A 16,352-nucleotide genomic window follows, 5' to 3' on the forward strand; every position below is an offset into this window, starting at 1 on the left:
TAGGATTCTGTCATTTATTCCAAACAACAAATAGATATCAAGATTAAGTTTTTGTTCTTTATTTTTATAGCAGTTTTAATTTTACAGAGAAACTGAGCAGAAAGTACGGATAGTTCCCATGCCCTTTCCCCACCCACGTGTACAGTTTCTCCTGTTATTGACATGTTACCTTAGCATGGTATGTTTGTTACAGTTATGAACCAATATTGATTTATTATTATTAACTTAATTTTATCCTTGGGTTCTCTCTTTTTATTGTACAGTTCTACAGGTTTTGCTTAATGCATGATGTCATGTGTTAACTATTACAGTATCAAACAGAATAGCTCTGCTGCACCAAAAATCCTCTGTGCTGCACTTATTCATCCCTCCCCGCCTCCCTACCTCCATCTCCTGAAATTTTGGCAACCACTGATTATTTTTTATTACCTCAAACATGTGTCATTTCTTTGTGTGAAACATTCCAAATCCTGTCTTCTAGCTAACTGAAACTATACAATAAATTGTTGTTAATTATAACCACCTTGCAGTGTTATAGAACACTAGATAATTATGTACAATGGACATAATAAAAATCTCAGTGCTAATGCAAGCAGATTTTTAAGATCAACCTCTCAAATATAAAATTCTGCTAGAAAACTTAACATCAGTTAGAAATACATAAATAACATGTGTGAATTTTACGACTTTTTTGGAGTGCATTTTCATGTTTCACATTGTTAAACCCTTCCCAAAGAGAACTTTGTCATTAATGGTGAAATTTTAATATTAAATAAATTCTTGCTAGGTATGAACTCCAACTTTTTTCCTTTAAGTTAGTGTTCAAATGCCTGAGATGGTCACCACTTACAGTTATCCTTAAGTAAATTCTGGGACACTCTGAAATGAATGTCAGATATCTTAAGGAAAAGTTATAAGTGTAAGGAGTGGAATATTTGCTGCTTAACTTTGTAACTGTCCTAATAAGCATAAGCTAAATCTAAGAACTGTGATTTAAACAGAAAATCACTTGGGGCACTGAAGAATAATTTATTGCTTTTGTGTACTAAATGTCATTAATATCAGGAGTGAATTCATCTCGTGGAAAGCCAGCTATCTTTCAAAGGAGCTCCTTAGTTGTTTATAAGGTAATGCTGAAGCTATCAACCTGTGAGATGAGTTTACATGCCTGTCTTTCATAGTCCATTTATGACTTAGCCATGGTGCCATCCATCAGAAAATGAAGCATGCAGGAAAGGAGTGGCTGGTGACTCCTCCAGTGGCTGGATAAGCTCATTTGACATCAGAGGTCTAAACAGAGGGCTACCAAGTGGAATTTGAGCAGTCACATGGCCTAGTGGAACCATGTGACTGAGAATCAGGTTTCTGTCACCTGAATTTAAGAGAATATGAGAGGATACTTCAGTTGTAGGCAGTAACAAAATATCTCTGATGCAGCACATTCTCTCATAATTTCTTTTCTATTCTTCTAATATGGATAGACATGATGTTTTATTTTGTTTTTAGAGCAGGTGCTATTTCAGAGTAGGTAGAAATTTAGACCTTTAAACTGAGATTGTAAATGGGCTGGCCAATTGAAGTAGAACTCTAAAAGGACATTATTTACTAGAATAATATTTTTAAATAGATATAATTTCTAAGTGTTAATTTCAGAATTCTGTAATCTATTTCCCCCTGATTGTTAATAGTAGCTCTTAAGAAGAAGAATGCCATATTTTTGTTCAGTTTAAAAAATAAAAGCATTACTGCTCAATGGAAAGTTTTGGGAAGGAGTGTATTTTAGTATTTTTTTATGTTACTAAGTTTGGTTTTACCTTGATGTTGACAAAGAGGAAAATGAATACTAGAAAAAGAAAAAAGATCTGTATTATGTAAATATAACTATGTAGTTTTGCTAAGAGAAAAACATCTATATCTGCAATTAAATTGTAATAACAAAACTGAAAATGTGAGATTTGATGTCAAGGTGTTGTGTGTAGAGCCTAATACCTGAGGAAGAGTTGTGTTGTGAGCTTTATTTCCTTCTGGTTGTGAGATGTCAGGCAAGTCATAAGAACCTGTTTTCTTGACCTTCAAAACAAACACGTTTTGGATGATCTTGCAATCCTAAGGTATTGTGTTTCAAATTCAATATTTAATGGAAACTTTAAATCCCTAAGAGTTACTATTTGATGAACTTTTTTGATTTCTACTCAAAAGTTAATTTTTTGTCAAAACCAATATGTATTTCTGGAGTCAGATCTTCCTAGTTATAGTTGAGTTGCCTTCCTTCCCAGTTCTCCACGAACACCAACTGCCTGCCCATCCTTTCCCATATACCTGTATCAACATAATATTGGTAACAAATAATATGCACTCTGCTTTCTACACAATGGGTACTTGTACCTCAAAGCCATTATGTGTTTCTGGCAAGTCACATTCCTCAAATGCAGTTTAACATCAAAATGCCTTAGACTGATCCCTACTTAACCCTAACTTTGCTTCTGACAATATCCATTTAGATGTTTCTTGCTACACCTTGCTGAGACCTTTGTTCCCATATGAGCTTACCAGCTCAGAGCTTTGCTCACAGGACCTCTTCTCCCTGGAATAGCTTCCTTCCCTCCTCCCTAGACCTTCCTTTATTAACTCAACCCAAATCCCACTGGCTCCAGGTAGCCCCCTCATGCTGGTCCTCAGGGTGGGCTTGTTTCTCTGATGTCCTGTAGACTGTCTTTGCTTATGGAACCAGCCAGTCTCAGACTGCCCAGAGGACCATACATAAATGTGGAGAATCCTTGACCCAGGCCACAGGGCAGTTCAGAATGAGGCTCTTAATCTGCAAGGATGATTTGCAAAAAGGGGAATATTAGTCCAAGTCTGGGAAAAGAAGCAGGGATGTTGAGATTTTAGAAAGCAGAACATGGTAGAGGGGCTAAGAGGAGAGGAGATGAAAAGGGCAAGTATTTGACCAGAGGTGCGGTGAGGCGCAAGATTGTCAAAAAATCAGACTAGGAATTAATTCTGCAGACTTGTTCTGAGAATGTTGTCCATTTGCTGTGGCATCCCTGCTGGAGAGTGAACCCCTCCTACTCTGCATCTTCATTTACTTTTCATACATATAGACCACTTGCCTAGACAACCTTTTAAGCAAGAACTTTTTAACAATACTTTGTTATCCCAGCATACAGAACAGGATCTTAAGCAGATTAATAACATAATAATAACAACAATAAAAATATCAACAATGGTGACAAGAACAGCAACTATCATTTATTGACTACCTCTTCTGTGCTAGGTGCTGCCTTAAGCACTTTGCATACATATCTCAATAGTCCTAGGAGGAGGGTGATATTATCCCCTACTAACAGATGATGAAATGAAAAAGAAAAGTAACTTTACCAAGGTTACAAAATTGATCTGTTACTTAAATGATTAAATGATTTACGTTTAGGGCTGGCTGGCTAGCTCAGTTGGTTAGGGCATGGCCTTCTAACACCAAGGTCAAGGGTTTGGATCCCCATATTGGCCAACTACCAAAAAATAAAGTAAAATAAAATAAAATGATTTACATTTAAATAATACTGATTCAACTCAAGAACCATTTACTGAGCACCTACTATATTCAACACCCTAGTCTAGATACTACCAGGTGGTATAAAGATGAATTAAACAGTCCATGCTCTCTAGCAGTTTAAAATATTTACATCTTAGTTCTAACTGTTGAAATGTCTTTGTTTTTAGATAAGCTTATGAGGGTGATGGCAGAATGCTTATATCATAAGTATCATAAATTTAGGTTATATCATCCTTTTAATAGGAAAATCTTCAGAAACAGCACTTGACTTTTTTTGTTTCTTTTTAAGGTGTTGAACTTGATTGCATATGAAGCAGGTTCAAAGGAGCTGATGAGTGCACAGCATTTCAGGTTGACCATATTTTAGTTTGCAGTTACATTTTCACATAGAGTTACTGCCTTGAACCCTTCATTGCCTTTTAATGGATGTGAGTGTTGACATACGTATGTTCAGATGGCTTCATGCCTTCAGTTTGAAAGTACAATTTAGTAGATTGGTTTGCAAGTATGACCAGTTACCATTGCTGTTTAGTGTGCCAAGTTTCTATGGGGACTGTTGAGTTTTATGTATTACATATGCACCAAAGTATGAATGAGTGAGTGTGTGGAGAGTATGTGTAGGAAGTTAAGATAAATAAATTGCTGAAAACTATGGTGTTCTGTGCTGAACACCAATTTGAAATAATTCTTATTAAGAGCAAAAGGAATTGACCTTAGATTTTCAAGTACCCTAACTTCTTGGCAATTCAAGATGCATGACACTGATGGGAATATGGCTAAAAGGTTATGTCATTTAATATGAAGTCCACTGTATGTGACTAAAACCTCCCCAAATAGTGGCATAAACACAGACATTTGTTTCTTTCCTATGTAAAACAAATTTTCCAGAGATAGAAATTTCAGAACCAGCATGATCAAAGGTGCTAGGGACCCAGACTTATTCTGTCTTTTTCCTAAATCATCCTAGCCTCTAACTCTCATTCTCCAAGGACACCCTATGATCCAAAATGGCAACTAGTGCTCCAGCCATTACACCCATATTCTGTGCAATGGGAAAGAAGGAGGGACAGATGGAGAAAAAAGTATACACTGCTGGCTCACGATGACTTTTCCAGATGCTGCCACTCACTATTTCTTTTTAAATCTCACTGGCAAGGGTTAGTCACATAGCTATGCCTAGGTACAGGGGAATCTGGGACGTACAGTCTGTTCTGGGCAGCCCTACACTTAGTTTAAGGCAGGAGAGAGAATAGATACTGGAGTAAACAGCTAACAGTCTCTGCCACAGCAGAGTCTCTGATATGCTAGGTGAAACAGTAATTGAAATAAATCCCCAAAGTTTATATGCTGGATATGAAATTCATTTCCCAGTGAATTTTTTGCTTCAGCATTTTCTGGGAGTGATGAAAATGTTCTAGAATTAGATAGCAGTGATGGTTGCACGATATACTAAAAACCACTCAACTGTACACCTTAAAGGGTGAATTTTATTAATTATATCTCAATTTTTAAAAACAATTTTGCTATGGGTTAAATGTATTGGAAACTTCACCCCCATTGTAATGGTGTTAAGAGGGTGGGAAATCCAATTATGGTAATTGAAAGGTGGGGCCTTTAAGAGGTGATTAGATTGTGAGGACCATGCCCTTGGAGTGGTTTGATCCATTCATGGAGTAATGGGTATGCTTCTGATGGCTTTAAAAGGGGAGCAAGTGAAAAAGTTAGCTCTCTTGCTCAGCTCTTTCTTGCCCTGTGATCCCCTGGTTGGCACAGGATGCTGTAGAGAATTTCCATCCCGAAGAAGGCCCTTACCAGATGAATTCCCTGGACTTTGGACTTCCCAGCCTCCATAATTGTAAGAAATAAATTTTATTTCTTTATCAATTACCCAGTCTTAGATATTCTGTTATAAGTGACAGAAACAGACTAATACAACACCCTGTAGTCTGTAAAGTTTAAGTCTAAGAGGGGAAGACAAAGACACACACAATGTTCTTTATTACCCAGAATGTAAGATGGACAGCTTAAAGGAGAGAGTGAAGGCTCCCACAACATGACTCAGTGGTTCTGTCTGATACAGGAGAAATGACTGTATGCCTGTGCTGTATGCCTGATGTTGGCATGTGAGGGAAGTGCAGGATAACTGCTTGAAATGCAGAGCAGCTGGTGGTGATGGTGATGACAATGAATATAATAGCAGCAGCAAACCTTATTGTTTATTGAATATTGGATAAGTTTGCTATGTATGTAGTAATTATGATGGCAAACAGTTCAGATAGTACTAGGAATAATCTTATGAAAAAACTGAGGCACAGGCTGATGAACTTGTCAAGGTTATATGCTTTGTCCAAGCAGAAGAGTCCGGGTTCAAATCCAGGCAGTGCAATTGCACAGTCTGTACTCCTAACCGCGGCACTATATGCTGCCTCTAAACACTGAAGCAGGAGTCATGAACTCCCTTTTATAGGTAAGGAAACTGAGTCTGAACAAGGTTAAATGTCTGGCTCTAAAGATCACACAGCTAGTAGGAAGGGGATCCTGGGCTCAAAATCAGAGCTGCGTGATTCCAAAGTCATTGATTCCTGTATGTTACTACCTGCAAGGTAATAAGATTTTCTCTTGCTGTCAAAAGTACCCTATCCAGTTGGTCTCCAGTAAAAGAGCAAAGGCAATACAGTGGAGGAAAGGATGTGTTTTCAACAAATGGTGCTGGAACAACTGAATATCCACATGCAAAAAAACTAATCTGCACATATACCTTGCACACTTCCTAAAACTTAATTCCTGATGGATCATAGACCCAAGTGTAAACAAAAAACTATAACATGGGGGAAAACCTAGATGACGTTGGGTATGGTTTAGTGATGAGTTTTTAGATATAAAACAAAAGGCATGATGTATAAAAGCAATAACTTCTCATTAAAATTTAAAAAGCTAGATTTCATTAAAATTTAAAACTTCTGCTGTGTGAAAGATTATGTCAAGAGAATGAGAAGACAAGCCACAGACTGGGAGAAAATATTTGCAAAAGGTGTGTCTAAAAAAGGACTGCTATCACAAGTAAGTGAAGAACTCTCAAAATTCCACAATAGGAAAATAACCCTATTGAAAAATAGGCCAAAGACTTTAACAAACACCTCACCAAAGAAAATATACACATGGTAAATGAACATATGAAAAGATGCTCCATATCATATGTCATCAGGCAAATTGAAACAATGAGGTACCACTATATATCTATTAGAATGGCCAAAATCCAAGGGCCGAGCCCGTGGCGCACTCGGAAGAGTGTGGCGCTGGGAGCGCGGCGACGCTCCCGCCGCGGGTTCGGATCCTATATAGGAATGGCCGGTGCACTCACTGGCTGAGTGCCGGTCACGAAAAAGACACACAAAAAAAAAAAAAAAAAAAAAAAAAAGAATGGCCAAAATCCAGAACACTGACATCCCCAAATGCTGGTGAGGATGTGGACCAACAGGAATGCCCATTCATTGCTGGTGGGAATGCAAAATGGTACAGCATAACATACTGTTATCACACAATTCAACGATCATGCTCCTTGGCATTTACACAAAGGAGTTGAAAACATGCCCATACAAAAACTTGCACGTGAATGTTTATAGTTGCTTTATTCACAATTGCCAAACCAAGCAACCAAGATGTCCTTCAGTAGGTGAATGGATAAATACCCTGTGGTACGTCTAGAACATGGAATATTATTCAGCATTAAAAAGAAATGAGCTATCAAGCCATGAAAAGACATGGAGGAACCTTAACTATATATTACTAAGTGAAGAAGCCAATCTAAAAAGGCTACATACTGTATGATTCCAACAATGGGACATTCTAGAAAAGGTCAAACTATGGAGACAGTAAAAAGATCAGTGGGTACCAGGGGTTGGGGGAGGGATGAATAAATAGATGGAGCACAGAGGAATTACAGGGCAGTGAAACTACTCAGTATGATACTACAATGGTAGATACATGTCCAAACCCATAGAATATACAACACCAAGAGTGAACCCTAATGTAGACTATGAACTTTAGATGATAATCACATGTTATTGTAGGTTCATCAATTGTAACAAATACGGCACTCTGGCAGGGATGTTGATAATGGGGGAGGCTATGTGTATTGGGGCGGGGGGTACATAAGAAATCTCTCTACCTTTCTCTTAATTTTGCTGTGAACCTAAACTTAAAAAAATATATGGTCTTTAAAAGTCTTTAAAGTTTGGGCCGACCCGTGGCGCACTCGGTAGAGTGCAGCACTTGGGTGCGCGGCGACGCTCCCGCTGCGGGTTCGGATCCTATATAGGACTGGCCGGTGCACTCACTGGCTGAGTGCCGGTCACGAAAAAAGACAAAAAAAAAAAAAAAAAAAAAAAAAGTCTTTAAAGTTTTAAAAGTCTTCAAGATTTTTTTCAACATTTTAAAAAACTTGCCATAATGTGGCAATTTGGGGGGCTCACAGATTTGCTTTTATTTTTTTAATGGCAAAAATAATGTCCCATAACCAACAACAACAACAAAAAAGTACTGTCTGATTTGGAGGAAAAAAACAATGTTCTGTGAATTTTGTGATTTTTGTAATATATATTTATAATTAAATTTGGTCACACCTATTAAAGTGATTCTGTGAAGTAGTGCTGGGCATGTTCCATTTTGGGGTTGCATTATTCATTTTCACACTAAAAGACTGTCTTGGGCTAATTAGTGATGTGATGTCAATTAACAAGCCACACACACACACACACACACACACACACACACACACCCTGAAGAAGGTGACCTGCCACACAAGGCTTGCTTTTAATTAGATATTTAAAGTGCATATTTCCTTTGTCTAATGTAATGTGATGCATAAGAGAAATTTCTTTCATTTTTTCTTTTCCTGCAGATGATCCCATGTGATCCTAGCAATAAGTGCTTTTGACAGGTATAACGTCTTTTTTGTAAATTAGATTGAAGTTGTTTGCGGTTTTCTGACAATTTAGGGTATAGATGTTTATTACACTCTTATTGCTATAATTGAACAATACATGTGAATTTAAACAGTTTTCAAGGCAGTTCAAATCTCGGGCAGTCCTACGTTGGAGCAGAATTATTCTTTCGAATTGTGTGTACATGGAGCTCTTCTGTATGTAATCAGTATACATGCTATGTTCAACACACATGAAAACCTGAAGAACCTTACGCATTCATACAAATATGAATTTGTCCGAGGTTTCCCTTTAGATGGGTGCGGCCCTATACCTTTGAAAGCAGGTTATTTGGGGTACATATGATGTAACTGATTCTGCACCATCACTTTCCTCATCCTGTGACTATGTCAGGGCAAACACAGGACAAAAATTGTCCAAATCTAATAATTGCAAAACCAAAAAACACACACAGGGGGATATTATCTCAACAGAAATATAATAGAAGGATGGTTTTAATAGGAAGATGGTAAGACTCTTTACATGGCTTTTTAAATTTTGATGAATCTTTATTATATCCAAAGAAATGGAATTGTTATTGAACACTTTAAGTATGTTAAAACATTTATATTTCAGAATTTATAATTTTGCCCACCCAAATACAGATATGGTGGGTATAAATATCAGTCACACTCTCAGGTTTCCAAAAAAAGACTTTATATCCTCTTTGTAATCAAATTTAATTTCTGTTTTATATCCTTTTCTGCACCTCCACCCCATTTGTCCTGAGGCATGAAATTACTTTAGTTCCTTTCAGATAAATTTAGTCCAATTTAGTGACTTGTGTCAGGGATAGTTTCTTTTGTCTTATGTGTCCCCATTCCCTGGGGAGCTTATGCAAATGCCACCCAGAGAAGAAGGGAAAGGTGCTTCATTGGAACCTGCCCTCTCACTAAAGTTGTCACTCATCCCAGTGGTCCTTGACCTAGATGAGGTTGAGGATCACTCAAAAGGCAAGTTGGGGTGGAAGGAAAGGCAGCCTGAGCCGTCTGCTGGTGCTGCCAGGTCTCCAGATCCTTACTGCTACCTATACCTGCCAAGCAGCAGCCAAACCCAGCATGTTCATGGTGGGAAATGCCCAGGGCTTGTCCATCTGCCCGGCTTTTATCAGCAAAGAAGCTTCAGGTGGATGGTCACCGTTTTCTCTTTAATAATCTCTGAGTCCATCTGCAAACCATTAGAACATTTTAGATGTTTCTCTACAGTCAAGGGAAACCAGAGTTGATGGTGTGGATGTGTGAGTTTGGAGTCTCTTGCCCTTTTATGCCTAGATACATTTGCCATGCCAGCATTTCTACTCTGCCACTGGGTGGCTTGGAGGACTTTTCTCTGAAGCCTGATGTCCCCTTCCAGTAAGAAAAAGTGGACAATGTCTTTTCTTCTCTGACATCCCCAAACTTAAAATGTAAAATAGGAGTATACTCTGCCATTTTCTCCCAAGCAAGACATTTTCTGGTGGACAAAGGGCTTCCAGACATGTCTAACTATCTTGAATTTTCTCCATACTCTACCTCCCCAGCTTCTATAGAAGATTCTCTTCACATGGAGGTCGTTGGGAGAAGGCTACGTGGGAAAAATGGTAGGCTAGACCACACCTGTGCTCCATTTCATTTTCTACCTGAACCTCACCATTTGAATTTAGAACTCAGTAATTCAACATCTTTGTGCTCTGGCCTGGTCTCATAATCTCTCACTTGGAGTTAATGATGACCCCCATATCTTGTGGATCAAATGAAGAAAAAATTAGGTAATATCTCAATTATTCTGCCACACTAATTTATGTATGATATTCACTAAATTAGGTAAAAAGTAATAAACCAGTCTTTATAAACAGATTGGGTGACTTTGGGCATCATTTCATTATTCCAGTTATAGTCTGAAGATTCTTATACTGATAAATTCTCTATCTATTATCTTGAATTTGCACTATGGGATTAAATTTTACATTGATGTAACAAGCACAAGCTAATTAAATACCGTGACTAGGGGGAAAGTTTCAATTGTGACTTAAAATATGAGACATTGTTTTTCCAATAGAATTTGGTCATAGAATAAACTCACCCTGTTGCCTTGTTTCCCAGTGCTGTCTAAAAGGAGGAAAGATTATTTCATCATCCTATCAACAATTCCTAAATGTAACAAATGCTGACAGAAGTGACAAGCATTTGATTTTCTTTGAATGGATTCCAAAGTTCATTACACTTTCTGCATACATTCCTTGTTCTCCAAATAACTTCTCAACAGACTATAAAGTTTGATAGCAACTTTGGTCTAAAATAGTTATGCACACTAAATATTTCGCCCCTGACTTCTACCTCATGGTACCAAAGGAGGCATAGGGAGCTGACCTTTAATGCCTGGAAGAGGAAACTAATTTAAACAAGTTCCAGACTGGTGGATACAGTGAAGGAGATACTAATTCTGTTCAAGTTTATTGCGGATCAATCAAGTATTTTCCACACAGAACTTTTACAAGGATTAAAACAAAAATTACCAGTATCAAAATATGTGTATTCTGTAGGCAAACAGCACAATGCTTAAGAGACTAAGTTTCCTACTTCCTGCAGTGAGGGAGGACGGAGACCTCCACTTTCACTTTTTGACCTGTTATCCTGGGAATTTCACTACAGACACATGCTTTGTCCTGGCCTATTGCTGGGGTTAGGCAGTCTTAGTAACTGAGCAACTAGCCAGAGACAGACTCAACCTACTTAATAACAAACTGGATGACAATAAATTGGCCAGTATTTTCACAACCCATCTAGGGAAGAAAGTCATAGGAGGCAGCAATGTTATTTCTTGAAAATAGTGACCTCTGGCTTGAGAACTTATCCCTATATCTAAAAATCATATAGGGAATAGCCTGGACTATCTAGAACATGACCAATATTTAGAAAGTAATTAAAGTGGAAGTTATCAAAATAGTTATTGTTAACTCTAAAAGGCCTCATGGTCTCTCATTTTTCGGTCTGTAACTCTGACTTTGCATTGAGTACTAAGTGGATTGATTTATTGGTGTGGCTCACAGATTTTAAGGTAGTCCCACCTCCTGGTGTTTATAGCCTAGTGTTTATAATCCCCTGTCCTTGAGTTTGGGCAGGACCTGTGACTTGCTTCTAACCAAGAGAATATGGCAAAGGTGGCAGGATGTCATTCCCATGATGATGTTAATTAAGACTCTGTCTTGCTAGAACACTTGCTTGAGGGTGTTGCTTTCCTTCCTGCTGCCTTTGAAGAGGCAAGCTAAAGCTACTCAGAGCCCTACAGGCATAGGAAATGAATTTTTCCAACAACCTGTAAGCTAAGAAGTGGATCCTTCCCCAGATGGGCCACCAGATGAGACCCCAGCCCTGGCTGACACTTTGATTTCAGCCTTGCAGAGTGCCTAGCCAAGCCATGCCCAGACTCCTGACCCACAGAAACTTTAAACACTAATAAATGTGTTGGTTTTAGCCACTAAGTTTGAGGTAGTTATGCAGCATAGAAAACTAACACAATTGGTTTCTTAAACCATGAAACAGATATTGCTACTTGAATCAGGTGTTGGTAGCAGCAAGAGAAGAGACAACTGAAAAGGAATGAGACAGACATGTTATAAAAACAAAAGATTAGAGCCCAGAAAAAGCACGTAGCTGTCTGAATCAATTTATCGTAGAAACTGATACAACAGAGTAATCTTAAAAAGCACAATTGGACAATAAATGTGTTCATAATCATGACTCCAGGTCCACACACATTGGTTATATCATGTAAAATACATTCTGTGGAAGAAGGTAGCAATCTCTTTAACTGTGAAAAAAGTTTTATGATCATTGACATGGCACTGGATGTGTTTGACCATGGATTTTGGAATGATTTGAGAATTTAATATTTATCTTAGGACTAAATCAAAGAGATCATAAAGAAGCTAAGTTTTTATGGTCAAAGAATGACACATGCCTTTCTCACAGTGTGATATGTCAGAATACTTATGGAATCTGAAGTGAGAATTTTAAATTCTAAATAAATGCTTGAGCTGAGAATTCAAGTACCACTTCTGTGCAGCCCACATACAACACAGCCTCTGTTTTCAAGTAAGAAAGCTTCCTGGAATTGGAAACAATAAGGAATGACTGATAAGGATAGTGGGCTATAGGTTGGTTTTTCCTTTGGAATGTAGGATGTGGGATGGAGAGAGATTCCTTGGTCTATGAAACAGCTAGCAAGGAAACAACTATCATCTAGTGCTTACAAAAAAGGCCAAAATTGAAGAGTATTTATATAACCATCCTGTAAACCTGCTTGAGGTTGGTTTTTCATGGTCTTCTCTGCATCTCATGACATTAGGAGTAAGAAAATGCTGGAAATGTCCTGGATCAGGAGTTTGAAGCCTAGTTATCTAGTCCTGTCGGGTCCGCCGCCAGCCGACCCAAACAGCCCTTAGCCTTGTTCCTTTCGGTGGGCGAGCAAACGGCCCGGGATTCCTCTTTCCCTCCTGTCCCCTGTGGAAGGAGAAGGGGGAAGAGAGCCATGAAGAGAGGTGAGCACACCGCTGGCCCCAAACCAGCCCCGGTTAAAGGACACTCAGACACGGCGGGGGTTCTGTCGAGCAGTTCCATTTATTATCACACAAGCACTTGCTTTTATAGGCAGATGGGGAGGGGAGGTTTTAACATAATCCTATCAGCTTAAAGGTCAAGGGCATGCATCCTGTCTCAATGCCTAGCTATTGCAACCACGCAGTGTTCACAAGCACGTATTTGGCCAATAAGGGCTAAGGCAAGGTTCCTGCAGACACTCCCACCCTACTTCCTCCCGGCGCCGCCTTAGGCTACCACGTTAATACGCCCTTGTGGGCCTATAATGGCGCTGCTTGTAATGTCACTTAAGGTGGTGTTAGTTTTTAAGGCCCTACATAGTCCCAGCTCAAACACATAGTAGTCATGTCACCTTCCTGAGACTTAATTTTGTCAATTGTAAAATAGGGATATAATTCCTCACCATAAAAGTAGACTTTGGGCCACTGCCTGATTCAATCCCCAGCCCAGCTGAGTGTGCACCAATCCGAGAGGCACCCAGCTGGAAAAGCCAAAGATCTGTGGAGACCACGTGCCCTGCAGTGACAGCGCACGACCCAGCAGGTAGTCTTTGCCACCGCCGCCCAACTCCAATCCTGGCCCAAATGAGTGCATACTGACCAGAGAGGCAGCTCCCCAGAGAGGCCCAAGACCTGAGGCAACCACACACGCAAGGCACTAGTGGCCGACTGAGCAGACACTGAGGTAGCCAAACCAAATTGGCAACCCCAGCAACATCCTAGCCAGACAATAGTGTCAAACCTGTGGACTGTGAAACCCCCTGCTACAATGAATAAACATCAAAGGAAAGATACCAGAAATATGAAAAACCAAGGAAGTACACCACCAAAGGGTGATAACTCTTAAGCTTGATCCTATAGAACAAGAAGCCCCCTTGGAATGTCTGACAAGGAATTTCAAGTGTTAATTCTAAGGAAACTAAATGAGATACAAGAAAACTCAGCTAGACAACATGATGAAATGAGGAAAAGTATACAGGATCTGAAAGAAGAAACATACAAGGAAATCAGTGCCCTGAAAAAGAATGTAGCAGAACTTGCCAAGCTAAAGAATTCATTCAACGAAATAAAAAACACAACAGAGAGTTTAACCAGCAGGCTTGCAGAAACAGAAGAGAGAACTTCTGACCTTGAAGATGGTCTGTTTGAAATAACACAGGCAGACAAAAAAAAAAAAAAAAAAAGAAAGAAAAGAAAAGAAAAAAAATTAAAAACATTGAACAAAATCTAAGAGAGATATCAGACAACCTTAAGCGCTCAAATATCTGAGTCATGGGTATTCCAGAAGGGGAGGAAAAAGGAGATTGCATGGAAAACATATTGAATAAAATAGCGGCAGAAAACTTCCCAGGTATAGGAAAAGACACATATCTTCAGATTCAGAAGCTCAAAGATCCCCAAAAAGGCCTTCTCCAAGACATGGTATAGTCAAATTGGCAAAACTCAAAGACAAAGAGAGAATCTTAAAAGCTGCAAGAGAGAAGCATCAAATCACCTATAAGGGAGCCCCAATCAGGCTAACAACAGACTTTTCATCACAAACCCTAAAAGCTAGAAAGGAATGGGATGATATATTCAAAATACTAAAAGACAAAGATTGCTAGCCAAGAATACTCTACCCCGCAAGGCTATCTTTCTGAAATGAAGGGCAAATAGTATATTTCTCAGACCAACAAAAACTGCCGGGGTTCAATACCACTTGACCACCCTTACAAGAAATTCTCAAGGGAGTAATGGTTTTGGTACCTGAAAAATAGCAACAACTGCCATAAAAACTCAAGAAAAATCAAAACCCACTAGTAAAATAAAAATGACAAAAATTAAGAGAAAAGAAAAGTTTATCTACAACCCAAGGAACCAACAATACAGAAAACGAACAGTAACTCAGAAAGAAAGGAACAAAAGACACTTAAGACATACGAACAAAAATTAATAAAATGCTAGGAGTAAATCAACACTTTTCAATAACAACTCAATGTAAAAGGATTAAATTCCCCAATCAAAAGACACAGACTGGCTGACGGGATTAAAAAGGAGGACCCAACTATATGCTGCTTTCAAAAGACCCACCTCACCTATAAAGACTCACATAGACTGAGAGTGAAAGGATGGAAAAAGATTTAGCATGCAAACAGAAATGAAAAATGAGCTTTACCAGCTATTCTTATATCTGAGAAAATAGACGTTAAACTAAAAACCATAAAAAGAGATAATGAGGGCCACTACATAATGATAAAAGGATTCATCCATCAAGAAGATATAAGAATCATAAATATATACGCACCCAATGTCGGAGCAGACAAATTTATAAAGCAAACTCTATTAGACCTAAAGAAGGAAATAGACACTAATACCATAATAGCAGGGGACCTGAACACCCCACTGTCAATATTGGACAGATCATCTAGGCAAAGAATCAGCAGAGAAACACAAGATCTAAACAATACTCTAGACCAATTGAACTTGGCAGATATCTACAGAACATTCCATCCAACAACCTCAGAATATTCATTCTTCCCATCAGCACATGGATCATTCTCCAGGATAGATTACATGTTAGGTCACAAATCAAGTCTCAACAAGTTCAAAAAAATTGGAATTATCCCATGTATTTTCTCAGACAACAATGGATTAAAATTAGAAATCAATAACAAATGAAATTCTGGAATCTATACAAACATGGAAATTAAACAGCATTCTACTTAATGACATATGGGTCCAAGAAGAAATCAAACAGGAAATCAAAACATTTGTTGAAAATAATGAAAATAATGATAAATCATATGAAAACATGTGGGATACTGCAAAAGCAGTACTAAGGGGGAAATGCCTTAAATGCTTACTTCAGAAGAATAGAAAGATGGCAAGTGAACAACCTAATACTTCACCTTAAAGAACTAGAAAAACAAGAACAATCCAAACCCAAAGTTAGCAGACAGAAAGAAATCATTAAGATAAGAGCAGAACTTAATGAAATTGAAACCCCCAAAATAATACAAAAGATCAATGAATCAAAAAGTTGGTTTTTTGAAACGACAAATAAAATTGACAATCCATTAGCATGGCTAACTAAAAAAAGAAGAGGGAAGATCCAAATAACAAAAATTAAAAATGAAAAAGGTGATATTACAACTGATACATCTTAAATACAAGGAATCATTCAAGACTACTATAAACAACTACATGCCAACAAATTTGAAAATCTGGAGGAAATAGATAAATTTCTGGACACACACAA

This window comes from Cynocephalus volans, chromosome 16, assembly GCF_027409185.1.
Source record: "Cynocephalus volans isolate mCynVol1 chromosome 16, mCynVol1.pri, whole genome shotgun sequence".
Lineage (NCBI taxonomy): Eukaryota > Metazoa > Chordata > Mammalia > Dermoptera > Cynocephalidae > Cynocephalus > Cynocephalus volans.